Raw genomic sequence first — 25112 nt, forward strand, 5'->3', positions numbered from 1 at the left:
GTTCATAGCAATCTGACAAATATAACATTAGCGTTAAGAAAGCTTACTTAAATATCTGCCACAAGTTAACATAAGTAACCGGATCAAAGTAACATTACAGTCCGCGGCACTGTGATTATGTGTCCCATAATCATTCATATCACATCATGATGTATCATATATTTCCTTATCTGAGTCAGCTGAGCCGTATCTGGCCGTGCAACACTCACAGTGTCCCATACTGTATGCAGAAGTATTATTTTAAGCAACACATTAAGTTGACGAAACACTCGAGTCAAATGTAATTAAAGTCAGATCCACTCGTGTCTTAGACAGGTTTTTATCATAAACCTGTTAATGTAGCATTCAAACACTTTTTTTTACCAGCTTTATTCACCTTGCAGGTGCAGCTATGTGGCTTTTGTTGTGTTCAAAATTCCAGGAAAGACAAACAACTTCTAAGTTAACTATTTATTATAAGAGAGGAAAATATATTCACTTGGCCAAGGACTCCGTCCGGTCACAGAAATCACAGGCAGCAGAGCTGTAACCTGTCAGTCTATTTCCCGAAAGAGCCCAGAACCTTGTGCAACAATACATTTTATTACACAGGGCGTTGCCCGTGCATTTATGATTGGTCAAGACTATATGAAGAGATACCGTGGTTTAGACTTGGTTCTCTTTGGTAGGTGTGCAGACTTAGAAAAAAGTCTCTTGGCAACACGATCCTCCAATCAACCTTCGGCTGGCCCTACTCTATCCGCTATCCTAGTCATTTGTTTTAGCTAAAGCTGCTTTGCAGACAGATAGTGGAATCCTCCATTTACACTGATTCCCAGTTATGCAGGGGCGTTGAGCACACACACGACCAAGGCCAGAGCTTCAATAACTCATTGTCTCTGCAGTGTGCACCTGACTTTTGCAACATTTCTAATGCAGGCTAAAAACTTTCTTGCTGTAACTTTTCCCTTCGTTTCCAATCCAATCCATCAAACCTTGGGATTGGTGATTTTGTCTATTTATTCCAAAGTCACCGCCACATAAAATGAGCACAATAAGCTTATAATGTAACAACAAGAATCAGTCTTTCTAATGTTGTATACAAATAGACTCCACAAATCCCTCCTTTCACACCTTTTAAGGTGTGAATCTAATCTACGTCTATCAATTAATCAATCAATGTTTATTTATATAGCCCAATATCACAATTGTTACATTTGTCTCAGTGGTCTTCACAGTGTGTACAGAATATCAGTATGACAATACGACACCCTCTGTCCTTAGACCCTCACATCGTACAAGGAAAAGCTTCCAGAGAAAACCCACAGTTTAAAGGGGAAAATGGGAGAAACCTCAGGGAGAGCAACAGAGGAGGGATCCCTCTCCCAGGACGGACAGACGTGCAATAGATGCCGTGTGTAAATCGAAGAGATAATACATTTTACAGCATATAGACCGAATGTTAGGAAATGCATGTGTCTGTAATGAGAAGATGAATCCACGAGGATGTCAGCAATCTTGTGGGAGCCATCAGGGAAGTAGTATTACATTACATTACATTGCATTTAGCTGACGCTTTTATCCAAAGCGACTTACAATAAGTGCGTTCGACCAACAAAATACAAACTTGAAGAAAACAGAATCACAGAAGTACATCAGGCTTCATAGAGCCAAACATTTCAAGTGCTACTCAACTGGCTTTAGATAAGCCAGTCCTTTATTAGTATAAAAGTGCTTCGTTAATAGTTCTATCGCTCGAAGTGGAGTCGAAAGAGATGAGTTTTCAGTTTGCGCCGGAAGATGTGCAAGCTATCTGCCGTCCTGATGTCAATGGGGAGCTCATTCCACCATCCTGGAGCCAGGACAGCAAACCCACGTGTTTTTGCCGATGGGAACTTGGGTCCCCCTCGCAGCGAGGGCGCAACGAGTCGTTTGGCTGATGCAGAGCGTAGTGCACACGCTGGGGTGTACGGTTTAACCATGTCCTGGATGTACGAAGGGCCAGATCCATTCGCAGCATGGTAAGCAAGTACCAGTGTCTTGAAGTGGATTCTAGCAGTTACCGGAAGCCAGTGAAGGGAGCGGAGGAGCGGAGTGGTGTGGGAGAATTTAGGAAGGTTGAAGACCAGACGAGCTGCTGCATTCTGGATGAGCTGCAGAGGTCGGATGGCACATGCAGGTAGACCAGCCAGGAGGGAGTTGCAGTAGTCTAGGCGTGAGATGACGAGAGCCTGGACCAGAACCTGAGTCGCTTTCTGTGTCAGCTGGGGACGTATCTTCCCTGATATTGTAAAGCGTGTATCTGCAGCAACGGGTTTGTAGCAGCTATGTTTGTAGTGAAGGACAGGTTGTTATCTAGGGTCACACCCAGATTCCTTGCAGTCTGAGTCGGGGAAACAACTGAGGTGCCGATGTTGATTGTTAGGTCAAGAGTGGGACAATCTTTTCCCGGAAGGAAGAGCAGCTCTGTCTTTTCAAGGTTGAGCTTGAGGTGATGAGCAGACATCCACTGAGAGATGTCAGCTAGACAAGCAGAGATGCGTGCGACGACCTGGGTCTCTGAGCGGGGAAAGGACAGAATTAATTGGGTGTCGTCAGCGTAGCAGTGGTAAGAAAAACCATGCGGGCTAATGACTGATCCGAGCGAGTTTGTGTACAGGGAGAAGAGGAGGGGACCAAGAACAGAGGCCCTGAGGGACCCCTGTAGTTAATTGACAAGGGTCGGACTCAGATCATCTCCAAGTCACCCTGTAGGTACGGTCTTTCAGGTATGAGGTGAGGAGGGAAAGTGCAGAGCCTGAAACTCCAAGTTTTTGGAGAGTGCGAAGGAAGATCTGATGATTCACCGTGTCGAATGCAGCAGACAGGTCCAACAGGATGATGACAGAGGAGAGGGATGCAGTTTTGGCAGTGTGCAGTTCCTCCGTGACAGCAATGAGAGCAGTTTCTGTGGAGTGACCTGCCTTGAAACCAGACTGGTGCGGATCCAGAAGGTTGTTCTGATTGAGATAACAGGAGAGTTGTCTAAAGACAGCGCGTTCAAGTGATTTAGACAGGAACGGGAGGAGAGAGACAGGCCTGTAGTTTATAACATCAGACGGGTTGAGAGTGGGTTTTCTTTAGGAGAGGGTTTACTCTTGCCTCCTTGAGACTGTTTGGAAAGTGACCAGAAGTTAGAGAAGTGTTGATGAAATGGGTGAGAAACGGTAGAATATCAGGAGCGATAGTCTGAAGGAGGTTTGAAGGGATAGGGTCCAGAGGACAGGTGGTAGGGCGGGCAGAGGTAATGAGGGTAAGAACCTCACTTGGAGAGAGAGGGGAAAAGGAGGTTAGTGTGAGTATGGTGAGAGTCTGGCAGGACCGCAGGCGCAGAGACAGGTTCAGCCACGACTCGAAGTCCAGGACTCAGGATAGAGGACACACGACCACAGCAACAGGATTAGTCTCGACTCAGGATCCCGGCGTATATATGGACACAAAAAAGAGATTTGGGGGAAACTGGGTTAATCGGAACATGAGAGTACACAGGTACAAACAGCCAGAAAGACGGAGTAAGGTGCCCCCCTCAACAGTCCAAGCCTATAGCAGCTAAACTAACGTGTCTACATACATACACTCCCTTAGGATAGGTTGAGGGAAAAGGGTAGCAAGTAGGAAACAGAGGTGGAGAGGCACACACAGGGAGAAAGGTCCCCACTGGAACCTGAATTGGTTAGAGGTAAGGAGTAGGTCTGTGGCTACGTTCCACACTTCCCGGCCGGGCTAGGCCTTCTCTGCAACCTGTTACCCTCTAATAGAACCTCGAGAGGTCAGAGAGGAGAAAGGTTTTGGATAAAGTTTTAAATAAAAGATCTACGTTTTTAGGATTTAAGTGAAAGAGTAAGAACTAAAATGTATAGGTGAAGAGGCACAACGTATCTACGTCAATGCACTCTTATTAGATTATTTTATTTTATCACTATAAGCTTTATCAAAAAGGAAGGTCTTAAGCGTACTCTTAAAAACGGATAGGCTGTCTGCCGCCCCAACACAAACTGGAAGCTGATTCCACAAATGTGGAGCTTGATAAGAAAAGGCTCTGGCTCCCATTGTACTTTTAGAGACTCTAGGAACAACCAACAACCCTGCATTCTTGGAACGCAATGCCCTAGTAGGACAGTAGGGTATAATGAGTTCTTTAAGGTAAGATGGCGCCTGCCCATTAAGGGCTTTGTAGGCGAGAAGAAACATTTTAAATGATATCCTGTGTTCTATAGGGAGCCAGTGTAAGGCAGCCAGAACAGGAGTAATGTGGTCCCTTTTCCTAACTCTGGTTAGTACACGAGCCGCAGCATTTTGAATCAGCTGAAGCGACTTGACTGACTTCTTGCTACACCCTGATAATAAGGAGTTACAATAATCCAGCCTTGAAGTAACAAATGCATGGACTAGTTTCTCTGCATCGTTTTGAGGCAAGATATGCCTGATTTTTGCAATGTTGCGTAGATGGAAGTAGGCGGTCCTTGAAATTGATTTTATGTGGGCGTTAAAGGATAAATCCTGATCAAATATAACACCAAGATTCCTTACAGTCTCACTGGAGGCCAAATTAATGCCATCCATAGTTAGTATATCTTTAGATAATTTGTTTCATAGATTCTTCGGGCCAAGTACAATAACTTCAGTTTTGGTCGTGTTTAACATCAAAAAATGTAAGGTCATTCACGTTTTTAAGTCCTTTAGGCAGTCTTGAATTTTATTTAGATGATTAATTTCATCAGGCTTGATTGATAAATATAGTTGAGTATCATCCGCATAACAATGAAAGTTTACAAAATGATTCCTTATAATATTGCCTAACGGAAGCATATATAATGTGAACAAAATAGTTCCGAGCACTGAGCCCTGTGGCACTCCATGGCTAACTTTGGTTTGCATGGAAGATTCATCATTGACACATACAAACTGAGAGCGTTCAGATAGATAGGACCTAAACCAGTCTAAAGCAGTTCCCTGTATGCCAACTAAGTGCTCTAGTCTTTGCAATAGGATATCATGGTCGATAGTATCAAATGCAGCACTGAGATCGAGCAAAACAAGAATAGAGACAAGTCCCTTGTCTGAGGCTATTAGAATGTCATTTGTGACTCTAACCAGAGCTGTCTCTGTGCTATGATGTGTTCTAAAGCCAGACTGACAATCTTCAAATAAATCATTGTTTTTTAAGTAATCACACAACTGTTTTGCAACCGCTTTCTCAAGAATATTTGAGAGGAATGGGATATTAGAAATAGGTCTATAATTGGCTAAAACCTCTGGATCGAGGTTGTGCTTTTTAAGTCGCTTTGGATAAAAGCGTCAGCTAAATGCAATGTAATGTAATGTAAATGTAATGTAAGAAGCGGTTTTATCACTGTTACTTTGAATGATTGTGGAACATAGCCTGATAATAAAGACATATTCATAATATTTAATAAAGAAGTGCTAATTAATAGAAACACTTCCTTCAACAGCTTAGATCTGCACCTTCCAAAGTAGGATGAATGCTGTCTCTCTTAATCAGACCAGGTTTTCCCCAGAAGGCTGTCCAATTATTTACGAAGCCCACATTATTTGCTGGGCACCACCAAGACAACCAGCACTGAAACGATGACATGCGGCTATACATGTCATCATTGATCAGATTGGGGAGGGGACCAGAGAAAATTACGCTGTCCGATATTGTTTTAGCATAACTACACACCGACGCCACATTAACTTTGGTGCATTCTGAATGGCGTAAACGAACATCATTACCACCGACGTGAATAACAATCCTACTGTATTTACGTGTATTCTTAGCCAGCAGTTTAAGATGAGCCTTAACGTCGCATGCTCTGCGTCTCTGGTGTAATTTATGAATCTCTGCTGGTTATACTAGATATAGCTCACCCCATCCACATTCTTGTTGATTGTGGGACAGAGGAATATTAATTCAAAACCTGCTGATATTTGGTTTCTATCTGTAAACTCATCAGGAGGCACCCTAATGCTGTCTTTAGCTAAAAACTCCCTCAAACAGTTCATACTGTTACTAGAAGACAGTATGAACACTTTAAAAGTGTAAATGAAATCCTCTTTCATTTACACTTTTAGTTTAAACCATATGTATGTCTTTTCTTATCTCTGTAAATTATAAATGGTGTGCTTATTATTTCTAATATTAATGTTTTCTATATTAATTTTAGACCTCCTTAAAAAAATATAGTTAACTGAAATGTTTAAAGAGCAAAGGATATAGTTCTGAACACAATAAACAGCTCCATGAGTACTACATTGCGTTGGATGGTGAGCTCCTTCCCTGCAAGGCCAGGGCTGCAGTTGAATAGTCCAAAAATCAGCTCCTTCTCCTATCCCTTGACCTCTGAGTGAAACGTCACGGGGTTAAGGGATAGTGGATAGGAGAATTGAACAGGATTTAGGAGAAGAGACTGCGGTACTTTAGAGAATCCGACTGCACTTTCACTATCCGACGTGTTTATGATGCGCCAGCGGACGTCAGAGTCCTGCATCGGGTCGGGTACCCGCGGGTATATTAAAATAATAATAATTTAGTTTAATGTTTAAATCCTCAGACCGCGCATAATCATAACCTCTGCAGCGCATCAATCTGCTGCTGAGCGCGCCACATTCAAAATGGCTGAGGTGAAGCTCTCTACGGAGAATACAGCATTTTCAATAACACTTCCTCAAGAGCGAAATCCAACGTCTGGGAGGATTTTGGTGTCATCTGGACCTAGATGGAGAAAATAACCAACATCCCACGCTTTTTGAGACAAATATACAACTGCGTGTGTTAATAATTGCACGTTTTCACTGCTCATATATATGCGGGTTCGGGTCGGATTGTGGATCTTGTGCCGACGGGTCGGGTCGGGTTGCAGAACTAATTGGCAATATGTGCGGGGGGCGGGTTCGGTATTGCGGGTCGCGGGTGCGGAGCGGGAGCCGGTCTTGAAAATCAGACCCGTGCAGGACTCTGGCCGACGTCATAAATGTGCGTCTGCTGCTGTGGGGAAACTATGGAAACTACAGTTTTCTATACAGCGGACTACAACATGGATGTTTAATAAGAACGAGGGACTACTGTAAACTCATCTAGAGACTCTGCACCGTGCTCTGATGCTGTTGCTTTATGCTTTATGAACGTGGACAACAGAGAAACATATTCTTCATGACCAAAGTTGGAATTGAAATAAAAAAGGAAAGTGAAACTTATGCTCGTCACCCTCTCCCTCCGGTCCACGTTAATACAAATGATCCCAACACGTATGATTGTATGAACTAAATATCTTAAAATCAATACAAATGTATTTATTATAAACGTTAGTCCTTATATCTATCAGTGTGTATATCACCATTCAAACATATTTTAAAAGTTGAACAAACCCCACACAGCTCAGTAAAGACTGTGAAATGTTGACTTTATTTGATCATTTCAGTAAAAACTAACGTTCATATTTCTCTTTTTGATTATAATACTGATGAACGTTCAAAACAAAGCACTTTGGCAACTTACCACATACTTTTAAAAATGCTTAATAAGCACCGTAACTTTCATGATATCATTTCTCGGTCATAATCGTTTGTTTCCGTGAACGGCCGACTGTTGAGTGACGGCAAATGCTGCGGCTGCAATGCATTGTGGGGCAGCATTTTCTCCTCTCCTTTCGTCAAGGGAGGTCCAGTGGTTCCTAAGCTAAAGGAGGTTATAAAGGAAGTTTGAAACCTCCTTTCCTATCATCTAGAGCAGTGGTTCCCAAACTTGTTGTGCCCAAGGCACACCAAAGGACAAGTCAAAATCTCAAGGCACACCTATTGTGCAAAATAGCCCTTATAACACGTGTTATCACTCATATCATGTAAAATATCTGTAAATGTGCATAATTATTTACTAATGCCAAATAAAATGTGACAAAGAGAACTATATTACTCATGAAATATTTATTAACGAAATATTTCAGAAATTAATTTGAAACTTTATCAAATTAGGCTTCATCAAAGCAGCAACACACTCATTTAAACCAGACAGGTCACAAAATAAAAAATGATGCAAAGGAAACTCAGCAGAAATTCAGCACAGAGAACTGTCAATGCAAGGAAGCTGCATTGCATGGTCCTGAACTACAAATTATAAATGTAACATTTCAGCAATCAGCATTGAAACATGTGCTATTGTAAATATTTTGCCGACTTACAAATTAGTGAGATACATGTGCCCGTCGGGGCGCGCAGAATGTTTTAATCCTTGGTGGCACTGAGGAGAGGGCCACTCGCAAGTCCTGTTCAACAGAGAGCCGTGACCTCCTGTTGTTCTTCATGTAAATCAGAGTAGAGAACGCCAACTCCAGAGATGGGGTCGTTACTAAAAAAATGTAATATATTACATATTACTTTTTTTAAAAAAAAGAAAGTTATATATTACACTACTTCGTTACTATCTACATAAAGTAACTCGTTACTTTACTCGCCGAGCACGTACGAGCTGCGCATGCGTGAGTGGCAATAACTTTCATTACCAGCAGGCGGCGGTAGTGTGTATTTGTCATTCAAAACAGGCAACAACCGGAAGACAGAGAAGAAGAACAGACTACGTGATATAAACAAACAACAAATAGCGTGTGCGGTAGCTTCACCTTAGCATGTGTTCTTTGCAGGTGTGTGTGTTGAGGTTTGACCACGTGGTGTTTCCAGCAGTGGATAACAGCTGCTGGCCTGGACACAGTTTGCACCTCACCGTCACATTCCTGTCTATTCTTCGGACGAACTCAAAGTAATGGGCATACCTCCACCCCTCGAAAGTTATCGCTGACTCAGCCATGTTTATGCAGCACTGCACGTGGAGATGTGGACGCGCAAGTCGCGCAGATTACGTACATATAAACCTACAAAGTACTGATATAGTAAATTAAAAAATAATTATTTTTGTGTAGTTGTATATTGCCATAATAACGTATGGTTGTCACAAAATCCCACGGCACACCCGGACTTGCCTCACGGCACACCAGTGTGCCGCGGCACACCGTTTGGGAACCACTGATCTAGAGAATTCGAACGGCACTTGTTATCATGGCTGCCACTGAGGGACTTCCGGGTCATTTCACTCCGTTAGGAAGGTTCCTAAGCTAAATGGACTATTTGACTGCAACCCAAGTCTTCCCTGTCAGTTTTGATTAACTTTTTAAAGCACATTATCTGTTTTGGATCTCCTATGACCAGGCCTTAAACGGCATGTAGGCATTTTTGCAGACCACCATCTACAACATTGATGTAAACTTGTTGCCATGTACACTTTTAGATGTTGGTCATCCTGCTCGGTGATTGTTAGTCTTTCAAAACACATTTTTTTTGTCAGTTTACATTAGCTAGTGTATGGTATTCCACGTTGTCCATTTGTTGTAACAGGATTTTGGAATGATGACCTCTAAAGTGTTTCCCCAGGCTAAAGAGGCCTAATGAGCAAATGTACACCCATGACCAATGTATTGTGTGTGTTGTTTGATGTTGCTACTGATTATATGTTATATTTAAAACACGTCAAAATCAAATTTTTGAAAATAAACGCATATTTTCAAGAATCTGATGTGTAATTTATTTCCTGAAGTGTTAATGATTCACCCCAAAATGGTTTGTTTGGTGTACATCAGCTAAACAGCACTGAAACAGTGTTAAAAATGACCATGGAGTACATTTTCTCTCTCAAAGTGTTGAATAATCAGCTCTGCACAGTGACACTAAAAGACTGACTAAGAGTAAATGTTTAACTCTCTGAGGGTTCTAGGTTTACACTGCACGTGTTGGAAAGCACTCAAACAGTGTCAAAAAAGTACCAGTTATAGAGTATATTTTGACTCCCAAAGTGTTCAAATCAAACTCTTTATTTGGAGTTTATATTTTACACTTTTGACAGTGTTCAGAGAACACCAAACTATTGGACCTATATAAACCCCGAAACTGGTGTTAAATGTACTCTTATAGAGTACAATGTACTGTTTTTGCTGTGTTGAGTTACTGAGTTGATAACCAGCGTCGTAGGACCACTTAGCGAGAGCGCGTTTGTTTTGGATTAGGTAAGCCAGCTAACTCAAACATATCCAGGGTATGTTGAACTGCATTCGTAGTACAGGCCTAGTGCTAGCTGCGCTAACGGATATAAGAAGAATATGTTTCTACAACAAAGGTGGAGGGGAGCTCTCTCCTGACAGACTGAGAGGCTGATAACTACAGCTCAGTGAGGTAGTGATGTGTCGGTCGCGAACGAGCCGATTATTTTGAACGGCTCTTTGGTACGAACGAGGGGAACCCGAGTCCTACTTGGTGAGAGCTGTTCTTTTTATCGTTCAATCGTTGGTCCGCACTCACTGCCTGCCAGCATCCACTCGCCTTTTAAAAAGCTTGATTTTGTTCCCCAAACGTATTCTGTGAAGACCCGCCCCTACTCTGATTGGTAGGTTTCAGCACGAGGAGTGAGATGGGGTGGGTCTTAACGGAATATGCAAGAGAGAGAGAAGTCATAACAAGTGGTACAGGACAGGTAGACGACGTGTTTTTCGGATGGAAAATGAGCCAAACGCGAAAACGCAGCATTTGGATGCACTTCAACCAAAACCCAGGCAGTGATTAAGTGCACCATTTGTAATGGCAAAATATCCTTTAAAGCAGGGTCAACAAATAATCTCCATCGCCACTTAAAAACACAGTATCTAATATTAAGAGTTGCGTGAATTTCATTCAAGGCAAGGCAACTTTATTTACTTAACACATACAGAGGGTACATTCAAAGTAGTACATTCACTGACATGAATGACACGGATATGGCGCCACCTTGTGTCATGTTTACAATGCAGAATATTGACATTAGGTCTGGCAATACAGTCAATCATTATCCTGGTGATTATTTTGCAGATAAACCTAGTAACCCCGCCCCCTTTAAAAAAAAAAAAATGGCTCTTTTGAACGGCTCTTTGAAAGGAACGGAGCCATAAGATCCGGCTCCCATCACTACAGTGAGGTAAAGGACTCTCTCAGTGTTTAGATAGCTAACTTTCCTCATTCCCCTGGGAATAAGGAAAGGTCTCCTGCAAGGAGACAGGTTCACACATGCCCCTTTCACACCAACGCGGTTCCCGTTCTAGCTCCGTGCTTGCGCTCTTCTGGTTCGGAACCGATTCTTCTTTTCAGCCCCCGTATTGTTCACACCGCCCAGAGCCCGACTGGTGCTGCCGCTGCTGCGTCATAACGTCACCGTTTACGTCACTGATTTTCTCCCCAACGGCGCTCACTACAACAACAACAATGTGGGACTGCATCGGGTCGATGATTGTGTTGCTTTTAATCATACGAAGCCAGATTAAATTAAATAACTACTTCTCAACCCTTATACATTTCTCCAGAGTGCCGTGGTTCATTGTTTATTAATGTGTTTCAGCGGCATTTACTGAGTGCTGCCCGCTGTTTGGCATCATTATGACAGTTTCTTTGGTATAAAATGGGTGATGTTAGCATAGCAATCGAAGCTAAACTGACTATCTTGACTACTTGTTGCTATCCTATTGTGGCATAAGCCGTTTTCTACAGGCATATTTTACCGCCGTATTTTTCATTATGACTTATGACTCTGCCAATTTAGCTTTTAATCATTTCTGAAGGATATCAAAAAATAATTTCTTACTAGTAAGAAGGATAATTCTTGATATCAAAAATTCCATTCTTACTAGTAATAATGTTTATTTCTGATAGAAAAAAATTGAATTTTAAGTAGTTGGAAAGCGAATTCTTGATATCAGAAATTCAATTGTATCCAGTTGTAATGTGTATTCTTGATATCAGAAATGCGATTTTAACTAGTGAGATTTGCATCGTTTTTCTCATTCATTTCAATGGGAGTTGGAATTAAAACTAGTACAAATACCAATTTCTGATATCAAGAATTCAATTTGAACTAGTCGAAATGCCAATTGTTGATATCAAAAACACAATTTGAACTAGTTCAAGATCCTTTTTTATAACTAGTTAAAATTGAATTCCATATCAAAAAAAGGATTTTGAACTAGTTCAAATTGTATTTCTGATATCAACAATTCAAATCAAATCAAGTTTTATTTATATAGCACATTTATAAACGATTTTTGGTCGAGCCAAAGTGCTGTACATAAAATAAAAATAGCCTACAGTAGAGACACTTTACAGCAAATACAACAGCACAGATTGTTCAGAATATCAGTATGAGATAAACGACACCCTCTATCCTTAGACCCTCACATCGTACAAGGAAAAACTTCCAGAGAAAACCCACAGTTTTAAGGGAACATGGGAGAGCAACAGAGGAGGGATCCCTCTCCCAGGACGGACAGACGTGCAATAGATGCCGTGTGTAAATCAAAGAGATAATACATTTTACAGCATATAGACCGAATGTTAGGAAATGCATGTGTCTGTGATAAGAAGATGAATCCACGAGGATGTCAGCTACGATCCTGTGGAAGCCATCAGGGAAGCAGCATGACGAGACCCAAGGCAGGACCGCAGAGACAGGTTCAGCCACGACCCGAAGTCCACGACTTAATCCAGAACTCAGGATAGAGGATCCAGGACACAGGACTACAGCAAGAGGATCAGCCTCGACTCCGGATCCCGGCGTAGATATAGATACAAAACAAGAAAAAAGATTTGGCTGGGTTCATCGGAACAAGAGAATACACAGACACAGACAGAGAGGGAAAAGGTCATTGGATAAAAGTTATTCTTGATAACCCTCTAGAAAGATCTCATGAACTTCCCCACTCAATCTATCAAGACCCGAGCAGTTCTATTAGATATAGATAAGAAACAGAGATAGGGAGCACAACAACCTATCTCTTCGTCAGATGCACTCCCCCGCTTATCTAAGCGACTCTGTACCCCGTTACCCTCTACAAGGCCATAGACCAGCAGAGGGAAAATGGGGGGTGGGTAAGGGTAAGGGTTTTTAAGAATAAACCGCAAGGGTCTAAAGGGAAAAAAGATGAAATATAAGGTACTATATTTTAAGTAATCCTATCTACTATTCCTATATTTGAATAATGTATAAACTATTTTAAAAATACTTTATGAAATCCTATGTTATTTTATAAATATTAAAATAAAGAACTAAATGAATAAATAAATAAATAGATAATTAAACAAAAGCCAAAGAGAAAAAGTGAGTTTTAAGTGTTGATTTAAAAAACCCCAGGGTCTGGGCCGAGCTCACATGGAGGGGCAAAGTATTCCAGAGCCTAGGGCCAGCTGCTGCAAAAGCTCGATGCCCTTGGGTTTTTAGCCTGGTCTTAGGCACTATCAACAACAGCTGATCAGCCGACCTTAAGGCTCTGCCTGGGGTGTAGCGATGGAGGAGTTTGGCTATATAGGCAGGAGCCAGCCCATTTAGGGCATTAAAAACAAATAAAAGGAGTTTAAAATCTATTCTGAACCGAACTGAAAGCCAGTGCAGTGAGGCCAGAATTGGGGTGATATGGTCGCGCTTTTTATGGCCAGTGAGAAGACGTGCTGCTGTGTTCTGAACTAGCTGGAGGCGTCTAATTGAGGCCTGATCCATACCCACATACAGAGCATTGCAGTAATCCAGTCTCGAGGTAACAAAGGCGTTAATAACCCTTTCTAGGTCTTTAAAAGATAAAAACGACTTGGTCTTAGTCAATAGTCGTATTTTGAAAAAGCAGGTCTTGACTACAGTGCTAACCTGCTTATCACATTTAAAGGCACTGTTGAAGGTCACTCCAAGGTTCATGACAGAGGGGAAGATATTTTTATTGAGGGAGCCCAGAATATCAACCGGGGAGACTGTTGGTTGGGGTCCAAAAAAGATGACCTCGGTCTTGCTCTCATTAAGGGTGAGGAAGTTTTGGCTCAGCCAGGATTTAATCTCTGTTAAGCAGTCCTTCAACTGCTGTAGTGAGTTGGCATTTTGATTGAGAGGCAGATAGATCTGTACATCATCAGCGTAACAATGGAAGGGGATATTATATTTTGTAAGAATTGAACCTAGGGGCAGTATGTACAATAGAAAAAGGATGGGGCCCAGAATCGAGCCTTGGGGAACCCCACAGGTAAGAGGGGGCTTTAGCAGAGGAGAAGACACCTAACTGCACTAAGAAGCTACGGTCCGTCAAATAAGACCTGAACCATGCAACAGCAGAGCCTGTAATACCTGAGGACTGTTCAAGCCGTGACAACAGGATACTATGATCTACAGTGTCAAAGGCAGCAGTTAAATCTAACAGCACCAAAACAGCTTGGCTGCCTGAATCGGCGGCTAAGAGCAGATCATTAAAAACTCTTAAAAGGGCTGTTTCAGTACTATGCATAGGTTTAAAGCCAGACTCAAATGTTTCATGGATACCATGCGTGGTTAAAAATGACTGCAACTGGGCGTAGACTACTCGCTCCAGGGCTTTAGATAAAAAGGGTAGCTGGGAGATGGGCCTGAAATGTGCGAGAATGGAGGGATCGAGATTTTTCTTTTTAAGTAGTGGCTTAACCATGGCATGTTTGAAGGCAGCTGGGACACATCCTGAGCTAAGAGAGGTGTTTACAAGCAATAAAACACTTGCTCCAACTGATTCAAAAATATCTCTAAGGAAGCGAGAGGGAATGCTGTCTAAGATACAGTTTGTCGGCCGCAGGTGCTTGACTACATCCGAGAGAGAAGAGAGGGATACAGGCTCAAAGTGGTCGAGGGCAGCAGGGCACAGAAAGGGAGCAGGATCTAGGGTAGCACTAGTATAGGCTAGCCTAAGAGCAGATACTTTTTCGATAAAAAATGTAAGAAATGTATCGCAGAGAGTAGTTGATGGCACAATTAGAGAAGCATCACAAGGATTAATGATCGAATTGAGGACATTAAAAAGAACTTGAGGATTATTGAGATTAACAGAGAAATATACTCTGTTTTGGCTGCTTTGACTTGATGTCTGATAATCGGAAAGGCAAGCACGAAGAATTTCTAAGGAGACATGAAGTTTATCCTTTTTCCATTTTCTCTCTGCACGCCTACAAGCGCGCCTAAAAGCGCAAGTACAATCATTGAGCCACGGTTCTAAGAGAACTTTGTTGCGTCTAAGCGTAAAAGGAGCAACAGAATCGAGTATTTGTGTGCATGTCGAATCAAACAAAGAGATAAGCACATCCGCACTAAAAGCACAGTTCACCTCTAATTTACAAATCGGATAAGTATTAAAAGCATCTGAAAACTGTGAGGCAGTCAAGGGGTTAATTGAACGCAGACAACGCGCAGGAGCACGTGATTTGACTCCTACAGAAGGGATCGAGGTTGTAAACAGAACCGGTAAATGGTCTGAGATACGCGTTGCTGCACATATTTCATCCACAGAGATAGACAATCCAAACGATAATACTAAGTCTAAGGTGTGTCCTTTATCGTGTGTTGGGCCAACCACAGACTGAATAAGACCGAAAGAGTCAAGGAGGTTTAAAAAATCCCTAACCAGAGGTTTAGACTCGCAGCACACATGGACATTAAAGTCTCCGCAGATCAAAACACGATCATATTTCACTGTGATCCCGGACAGAAAGTCAGAAATAAAATCATTATTGTACTTTGACGGACGAAACACGAATGCGCAGAGTATAGGCAAGGCTTGGTTCAATTAAAAAAGCTGCAACTCAAAGCTAGCATAGCTAGTTACTGGGTGAAGCAAACGGCATTGGAGATTAGCTCTAAACACTGAAGCTATACCCCCACCACGGCCGGTGGTACGGGGGGAGCTGAAGAAAGTACAGTCGGGAGGAAGAAGTTCAGAAAACGGTACATACTCGCCGGTGTGGACCCATGTCTCCATCAGGAACATTAAATCCAGATCATGAGAGGTGAAGAAGTCGTTTAACAGGAACGTCTTGTTTGCTATTGACCTAGCATTTAGCAAAGCCATGCAGAGTTTTCTCTCCAGGCTGGCCGAAGGTGTAGTGCGTCTCAGCTGACGAAGATGTGCGTGTTGAACGCCACGTGGACCGGGAGCAGTCAGTCGGGCAGGAGGAGCTGCCAGCGGGCCCAGCAGAGGCCGCAGCTCCGGAAAGACAGGGTGAATCTACCGAACCCTCGGATGGCGTGCAGCGGGAGGGCCATGACATCTGATGCGTGGATAAGTCACGGAAGAAGCCGTCAGGTGTGCTTTTTGATGGACGAGCGCGCCACCACGCTTTCCCCGTCGCCTAAAGCGCTTTCGGTGAGGCAGGATGCAGGGCAACCGGCGCAGGTAGGTGGGAATATCTGACAGTAGAGGGGGGGGTCGATTTACGGTTGCCAGATATAGGTTTGGGCAGCAGTATAAACTCCAGTGAGGGTCTTAGGTGGAGGAGAGCTTGGCGATCATAGACAAGCAGAGCAGGGACATTCTGACAAACATAAAACAAAAACAGGATAGCTAAAGGCAGAGAGCTGAGGGAGCGGCATGCCGACACAGGCGCCATCTTGAAATCCTTGACAATTGAATTACTGTTCCTGTAGGCTCGGGGTATACTTATCTAATCATCACGCAATGTTCTGTGTACAACTGTGGAGTGATGAGGCCTGAGCCTAGACGCCAAACTCAAACTATATGCTGCCTCTAATAAACATATCAAAGAGAAACATGTGAGTTGTCTGACTGAAATAAAGTTTAGAAACACAAACAATTTTTTCAGCATCATAATACACATGACATCCCCAAATAACAACACATCAACTGTTGATGGTCTAGTAAAATGGAGATGAGCAGACTATTGGTCTATAATGATCACTCAAATCTGAACATTGATTTAAAAGATTATTGTTGATGACGAACTAACAACATCGGTGAGGGAGTCCTGATTCACAGTAGAACATAGACGTTGCCACAATGCAAAGCCTTTCCGCCATGAGCTTGGTGAGCCTGGGGTATAGGCAGTGAACCAACGATAAAAATAACGGCTCTCACCAAGTACAACTCAGTTCCCTTTGTTCGTACCAAAGAGCCGTTCTAAATAATCGGATCGTTCGCGAACGTCACATCACTAGACCCTTCGGTTGAAAGTCAACTGTCTTCCAGCTGAGCCTACATTTTGATTATGCCTGAAAACACTTACTTCACTTTTAATATACTTTGTCTTAGTCGATTATTTGCCAATCAACACATTCCTGCATTTCTATTTCTCACTCGTCGTCTCCCTTCTGTCAGTAGAACGATTAAATTGGAATGTGTAATTTGGAGCTAAACTTTTATTTAAACCAAGGAAAAGTAAGCAGGTTAGGAAACCAAACTAAGTGATGTGTTGAGTCTATCTTGTCCGCTGCGCTTCGACTCATTTCCGTAACTGCACACAGACCCACAGCCCTAAACAGTGCAAACATCCACAAGTGATACAAACAAACACACAATCTTCTAATAGTCAGTGAAGATTAGAAATCCTCTGAGACAGGACATGATTTCCAGTGAGGGTTTGAGCTCTCTTAATTCCATCGTGGCAACGGGCCCATGAGCAATATGAGTGTTGTAAAACTTTGAGGTGTCATTGGTTGAACCAATCTGAAGGACTATCTGAAGCATCACGTGGTATCGCCGGGCAGCGAGGCTTTGTTTGTCATCAATGACGTCACTGTCCTAACACGATACACGCTTCACCAAAAACTTCCTGGATTACTCGAACCACGCTCCGAAGCCTGGCGCAGTGAGTAATATCACTAGTTAAGACAGCTTTATCTTGTTTTTACTGCTCATAGGTCCAGCTTCCTGCTTAACCCTGACACGCATTGTTGGTTTGTTACATGTGTTACATCATCAATGAAGATCAATGAGCCTGTCCAGAAGAAACCATGCAAGCCCAAGCCATGACATCACCTCCACCGTGTTTCACAGATGAGATGTGCATTTGGGATTATGAGCAGATCCTTTCTTTTTCCACACGTTGGCCTTTCCATCACTTTGGTAAAGGTTCATCTTTGTCTCATCAGTCCATAAAACTTTGTCCCAGAACTGTTGAGCCTTGTTCCTGTACTTTTTGGTAAATTCAAATCTGGCCTTCATATTCTTATTGCTAATGAATGGTTTGCATCTTCTGGTGTAGCCTCTGTACTTTTGAGTACACAACTGCTGATGTTTTCCTTTGTCGACCAGTTTGAAGTCTGATGCTCAGTACACCAGTGCTTTCTTTCTAAATGGTTGTACTGGCTATGGCCAATGTTTGTGCAACGGCTCTGATGGATTTTCCATCTTCTCTCAGTTTCAAAATTGCTAGCTTTTCTCCCGTAGGCAGCTCTCTAGTCTTCATGTTGCAGTCTGCACAGGCAAAACCCAAAGCTCAAACTGAGAGTAGACATGCAGTGCTATTTATTGTTAGAATAATCAATGTAGCAGGACACACCTGGGCAACAAAACACACCTGTCAGGCACATGTTCCAATACTTTTGCTCACTTGGTCAGTTGGGTTTAAACAAAATGTGCTATCTTCTCAGTTGTATAACAGATCTAGATGTAAATACCTGGAATTAAAAGCTGAAATACTGATATTTTGTCTCATATTCATCTTTTGATGTCAAACCCAATTGTTTTCAATGTACAGCAAAAATAAAGCAATTGGCCTTGCTGTTCCAATAGTTTTGGAGGGGACTGTATATCGAAATGCAAAATGAAACACCATCTACAACTTAGTCTGATTTAGACTGAACTTGTGACGATCCAACATTTCTTTCAGAACATCATTAGTCTCCAAGCTCAGTTGTGCTTTATTTAATGTAAAGCCCATATGGCAGGGCACACTTTCTAAAATATAATGGCACTGTCCTTCTGCCTTTCACTTAACTTGTTCCCTGTTGATGTGTGCATTAACATTAGGTAAATAATGCTTGCCTAAAGATAGCTTATTACACATTATCAACCTACTACTTGCACCAGTAGCGTGGCGTGGGAAAAAAATTAGGGGGAGCCAATAATACGTCCTTTCTTTTGGGTCAGGGGTGTGGTGGTCAATGTAATAACGTAACCAGATGAGTGATTACAGCACCCGGTATCATTTTACACACATTTGTATCAGATGCAGGACTTACACACGCCTGTTATCTAACCGACAGGTCCGCACGCACTCTCCAGCCCAAACTCTAATAAGCATTAATTCACAAACTAAATCAGGAGACCTTTAACGTTTTACGTCCGATTCGCTCCTTTTTTCCTCGCTGTACACAGCTCCAGTTTGGGCATCGGCCTGTCATCAGATTGTATTTGTTGTTTCTGCTGTAGCGGAAGTTTAGTACAATTACTTTTGATGAAATACTCCAAATCTCCACCCTCCATAATTGCACTTGCTTCAGTTGCTTGCTACTTTCTAACGGCGGTGACGCTATCTATCTTCTATCGATTAGATTTATGATTCAAAAATTATAAAAGTAGGGTAGACATGTGGATATTATCCGACTGAACACAACGTGCATTTATCTAACAGGTTCATTTTCCACTGACCTTATTTCGAGCTATTTTCCTAAATCCTATGTAGAAATCCCATTGTTTTCTGTCGAGGGAAAACGAGAGCAGCTTACTTCCGGGTTTTAGGAGGCTTCACTGCAACACTAAGTTGATGCTATTTGATTGGATTGTGAGGCAAGGGAAGCCAGCCGCCTCTGGCTTCCCTTGGCATGGCCCTGACCAATCACAGGTTGGCAGGGGCATCACGTGGACCTGTTGCGCTGTTTCACTCTTTGTAAAATACTCAATGAGAATGGGGGAGAGACGGACCGGCAGCAACACACAACAAATAATTTTCCAAACTAAACGAAGTGTTTTTATTTATTTATTAAAATGATAACTACAATCCGAAAAAACAGGGGAAGCCTGGCTTCCCTTGGCCTCCAGGAGAAAACGCCACTGACTTGCACCATCCATTCAGGTTTGAGTGCCTTCTTTTTCTGAACTGCAATGCAGGAAATCTCAATCTGAAACGGTTCTCTGTGGAAGACCTTGGTGATGAATGAGTCATCTGAAAAACTCAGCAGAATACCTCTGTTGTCAGAGAGTACCTACTCACGTAATAGGGGTTTGTGAAAACATCTATTCTCGGAAAAATAGAGATTCCAATAGTCTTGAATCAATTAACTTTAACCAAAAACCCATCTTGTAAAATATTACATTACATTACATTACATTGCATTTAGCTGACGCTTTTATCCAAAGCGACTTACAATAACTACATTCGACCAGGAAGACACAACCTTGAAGAAAACAGAATCATATAAGTACATCAGGTTTCATAGAGCCAAACATTTCAAGTGCTACTCAACTGGCTTTAGATAAGCCAGTCCTTTATTAGTATATAAGTGCTTTGTTAATAGTTCTATCGCTCGAAGTGGAGTCGAAAGAGATGAGTTTTCAGTCTGCGCCGGAAGATGTGCAAGCTATCTGCTGTCCTGATGTCAATGGGGAGCTCATTCCACCATCTTGGAGCCAGGATAGCAAACCCACGTGTTTCTGCTGATGGGAACTTGGGTCCCCCTCGCAGCGAGGGCGCAGCGAGTCGTGTGGCTGATGCAGAGCGTAGTGCACGCGCTGGGGTGTACGGTTTAACCATGTCCTGGATATACGAAGGGCCAGATCCATTCGCAGCATGGTAAGCAAGTACCAGTGTCTTGAAGTGGATTCTAGCAGTTACCGGAAGCCAGTGAAGGGAGCGGAGGAGCGGAGTGGTGTGGGAAAATGTAGGAAGGTTGTAGACCAGACGAGCCGCTGCATTCTGGATGAGCTGCAGAGGTCGGATGGCACATGCAGGTAGACCAGCCAGGAGGGAGTTGCAGTAGTCTAGGCGTGAGATGACGAGAGCCTGGACCAGAACCTGAGTCGCTTTCTGTGTCAGCTGGGGACGTATCTTCCTGATGTTGTAAAGCGTGTATCTGCAGCAACGGGTTGTAGCAGCTATGTTTGCAGTGAAGGACAGGTTGTTATCTAGGGTCACACCCAGATTCCTTGCAGTCTGAGTCGGGGAAACAACTGAGGTGCCGATGTTGATTGTTAGGTCAAGAGTGGGACAATCTTTTCCCGGAAGGAAAAGCAGCTCAGTCTTGTCAAGGGTGAGCTTGAGGTGATGAGCAGACATCCACTGAGAGATGTCAGCTAGACAAGCAGAGATGCGTGCGACGACCTGGGTCTCTGAGCGGGGAAAGGACAGAATTAATTGGGTGTCGTCAGCGTAGCAGTGGTAAGAAAAACCATGCGGGCTAATGACTGATCCGAGCGAGTTTGTGTACAAGGAGAAGAGGAGGGGACCAAGAACAGAGCCCTGAGGGACCCCTGTAGTTAATTGACAAGGGTCGGACTCAGACCCTCTCCAAGTCACCCTGTAGGTACGGTCTTTCAGGTATGAGGTGAGGAGGGAAAGTGCAGAGCCTGAAACTCCAAGTTTTTGGAGAGTGCGAAGGAGGATCTGATGATTCACCGTGTCGAATGCAGCAGACAGGTCCAACAGGATGATGACAGAGGAGAGGGATGCAGTTTTGGCAGTGTGCAGTTCCTCCGTGACAGCAATGAGAGCAGTTTCTGTGGAGTGACCTGCCTTGAAACCAGACTGGTGCGGATCCTGATGTAAACAAGACGAAAGTCTTTCTCTGGTCTGCATCCCCTTAACAATTGTATGTTTTGAGCTGTACTGTACTGTACCAAATATACAAGCTGTTAATAAACTTTTCAATCAATCAATCAATCAATCAATCAATCCAGAAGGTTATTCTGATGGAGATAACAGGAGAGTTGTTTAAAGACAGCGCGTTCAAGTGATTTAGACAGGAACGGGAGGAGAGAGACAGGCCTGTAGTTTATAACATCAGACGGGTTGAGAGTAGGTTTCTTTAGGAGAGGGTTTACTCTTGCCTCCTTGAGACTGTTTGGAAAGTGACCAGAAGTTAGAGAAGTGTTGATGAAATGGGTGAGAAACGGTAGAATATCAGGAGCGATAGTCTGAAGGAGGTTTGAAGGGATAGGGTCCAGAGGACAGGTGGTAGGGCGGGCAGAGGTAATGAGGGTAAGAACCTCACTTGGAGAGAGAAGGGAAAAGGAGGTTAGTGTGTTGGTGGAAGGAGGGTCTGGTGACCCAGCGGTGAGTAAAGGTGAGTCAGAAAAAGAAGAGCGAATATCATCAACCTTTTTTTCAAAGTGGGTAACAAAGTCGCTTGACAGAAGTGAGGAGGGGGAAGGGGCTTTTGGAGGGTCCAAGAGGGTGGAGAAGATGGAAAATAGTTTTTTAGGATTGGAATAGGAAGATTGGATCTTATCTTGAAAGAAAGTGCTTTTTGCCTGAGAGATCGAAGCAGAGAAAGAGGAGAGGAGAGCCTGATAGGTTAGGAGGTCGTCACGGTGTTTGGATTTCCACCGTTTCCGCTCTGCTGCCCTAAGGACGGTTCTATTAGCACGCAGTGCATCATTTAGCCAGGGAGCAGGAGGGGACTGACGAGCCTGCCGAGATGTGAGAGGACAGAGAGAGTCCAGAGTGGATGAGAGAGTAGAGAGGAGAGTTTCTGCAGCAGAGTTTGAAGGCAGGAGTTGGAACGAGTCAGAGGAAGGGAGGGCTGAGAGCACCGACGAGGCAAAGGTAGAGGGGGAGAGGGAATGAAGGTTACGGCGGACAAGTGCAGGATGAGAAGAGATTAGTTTGTTATGTTTGGAAAGGGGTAGAGAGAATGAAATGAAGAAGTGATCGGATGTGTGGAGCGGGTTTACAGAGAGGTTAGAAGTAGCGCAGTTCCCTGAGAATATGAGATCAAGGACATTGCCAGCTTTATGAGTCGGTGGGGATGGAGACAGTGAGAAAGCAAAGGCGGTTAACAGGGATGTTAGTTTGTCTATCTTCCCCGTCTGGAGGTTGAAGTCTCCGAGAAGTACAGCGGGAGGGCCAGTTTCAGGGATGTGTGAGAGGAGATTATCTAATTCCTCCAAGAAGTCCCCCAAGGCGCCTGGTGGACGGTAGAGAACAACAATGGTTAATTGTATAGGATGGGTTACTGTGACGGCATGGAATTCAAAGATGGAAGGAGTGAAGTTAGGTAGCTCGAAGAGGGAAAAGCTCCATTTGGGAGAGAGCAGGAGACCAGTGCCACCTCCTCTGCCAGTTGGTCTGGGTGTATGGGAGAAGGAATATGGAGTGGAGAGCTGCTGGGGTGGATGTGTTGGATGGAGTAATCCAGGTCTCAGTGAGAGCAAGGAAATCCAGAGACTGCAGGGAGGCATAGCCAGAGATGAAGTCAGCCTTAGGAACAGCTGACTGACAATTCCACAGGCCACCTGAAACTAGACGTTGGATCTCAGTGGAGCATGTGGGATAGATGAGAGCAGGCCGGTTATATCGATTAGGAGATACACGGGGCCAGTGATAATTGCGAGAAGACACATGAACAGGAATGGAGAAAATACACATGATTATAGCATGAGGGGCTAGAAAACTAAAGAAAAGAGAAATAAGACACCAGCTCAATCAGAGTAGGATTTGCTTCCTCTTTGCCTCCCTCGTGACTCTAATGTCTTTGTCAGTCTTCGGCTGTCTGACGCTTAATCTGACGCTCCAGGAAAGAGCTACCTAAAATGGACGCCTGATTGCCGAGTTCTCACAGCTGTAGGGCCACGCCCCTCTAATTAGTTAACTATCTACAGCTGATGGGGGACATTAGACTGGCCCTGCCTATATTGTAATGCAGGCTTGAGTGCTGAGACCTGTGTAGCAGGTTTCGCCTGAGCAGATCTGAGATTTAAAATCTCTCAAAAGCGCCGTTTTAGCTACAATAACTACAGAACAATTATACAGAGTAGAATAAATGAAACAGAGAAGTCTAATTAAACAAGAATATAACTTACAGTGGTTGCTGCGTCAATAGGTAAAATCTTCACCCGGTCCAGATGCACACATATAGAATAATAACTATATGTTGACGGAACTAAACCTAAAGGACAAAGTGCAGCACTAACACGGCTACAGTCATCTTGTTGCTTTGAAACAAGATAAGCGTTTGAGCATGTTTTTGATTTAATAACTTAATAATCAACTTTGCAAGACAAAGATGATTTTTTTACTACTTGAGTATTTACGCACCCCTTCACCTAGAGACTAGCATTATCTCTGCACTAACAATTAAGCCAAAAAGACACAGCAGCATCTTACAAATAAACTCGACCAATTTACACAGGCGACAAAGATAAATCAGTCAACTTTCTTCTCAAACAGTCTGCGTTTGTGTAGAGTTTTTGGATAACAATGTTTTTCCCTACTAATGGAAAGAATGTTCTCCTTTGCTGGACGCATGCATGGTTAGGGGCAGTGTTTGTATTCCTCTTGAATGGACATGTTTGTGATTGGATCTTTAACCTGTTGAAGAAGTGCTGAGAACATCAGAGGCTTTAGTTTACACTTTGGATTCAACATGTGTTTCTGCTTCAGCTCTGCAGAGTCCGTCCAGCTGCAGCTCACAGAGGAATGTCTCCTAAAGTTAAAAGCCCAGAGTGCACCCCAGTGCTGTGAGTCACAGGCTCTGTGGAGGAGGGGGTTTCATTTGGATATCTGCATCCAGCATTCATTCCAGCATAAACATTTTAAATATAATGGTATTTACATCAGTATTTCAAATTTGATATAGTAATAATCATTAGTGATATTAATATGAATTTAGGGTGTTTACAATTATTGGAGGCCTTTTTCTATACAGTAAGTCTCAGAACTGCAGAAGTGTGTTTTCCGCATTGCTTTAAATATACTGTAGCAATTTATAATGCTTAAAAGTCAAATGTATTAATAATGGCATATATCACAAATCACACATTTTGCCCAGGAGTCTTTACAGTTTGTATATAATATGACACCCTCTTACCCTGGACCTTTTATTACGACAAGGAACAAAACACAAAATTGATCTCCAAAAGTGACAAGAGCGGTCACTCTTTCAGGATGGTCAGATCTGAAAGTGCAGATGGAGAGGCTTTTATTGGAAGTTAAAAGACTTGCACATTTGTATCATAGGTTATATCATTTTGTATGAGATTTGCTTCGGATTTGTTTCTCTCAGGATCACAGATTAATTAATCTAGATTGAGCTCAGTCTATGTTTATTTAACTGTCAATTGATTTTTTTTGTTACAGGCCCT

This window comes from Gymnodraco acuticeps, unplaced genomic scaffold, assembly GCF_902827175.1.
Source record: "Gymnodraco acuticeps unplaced genomic scaffold, fGymAcu1.1, whole genome shotgun sequence".
Classification (NCBI taxonomy): domain Eukaryota; kingdom Metazoa; phylum Chordata; class Actinopteri; order Perciformes; family Bathydraconidae; genus Gymnodraco; species Gymnodraco acuticeps.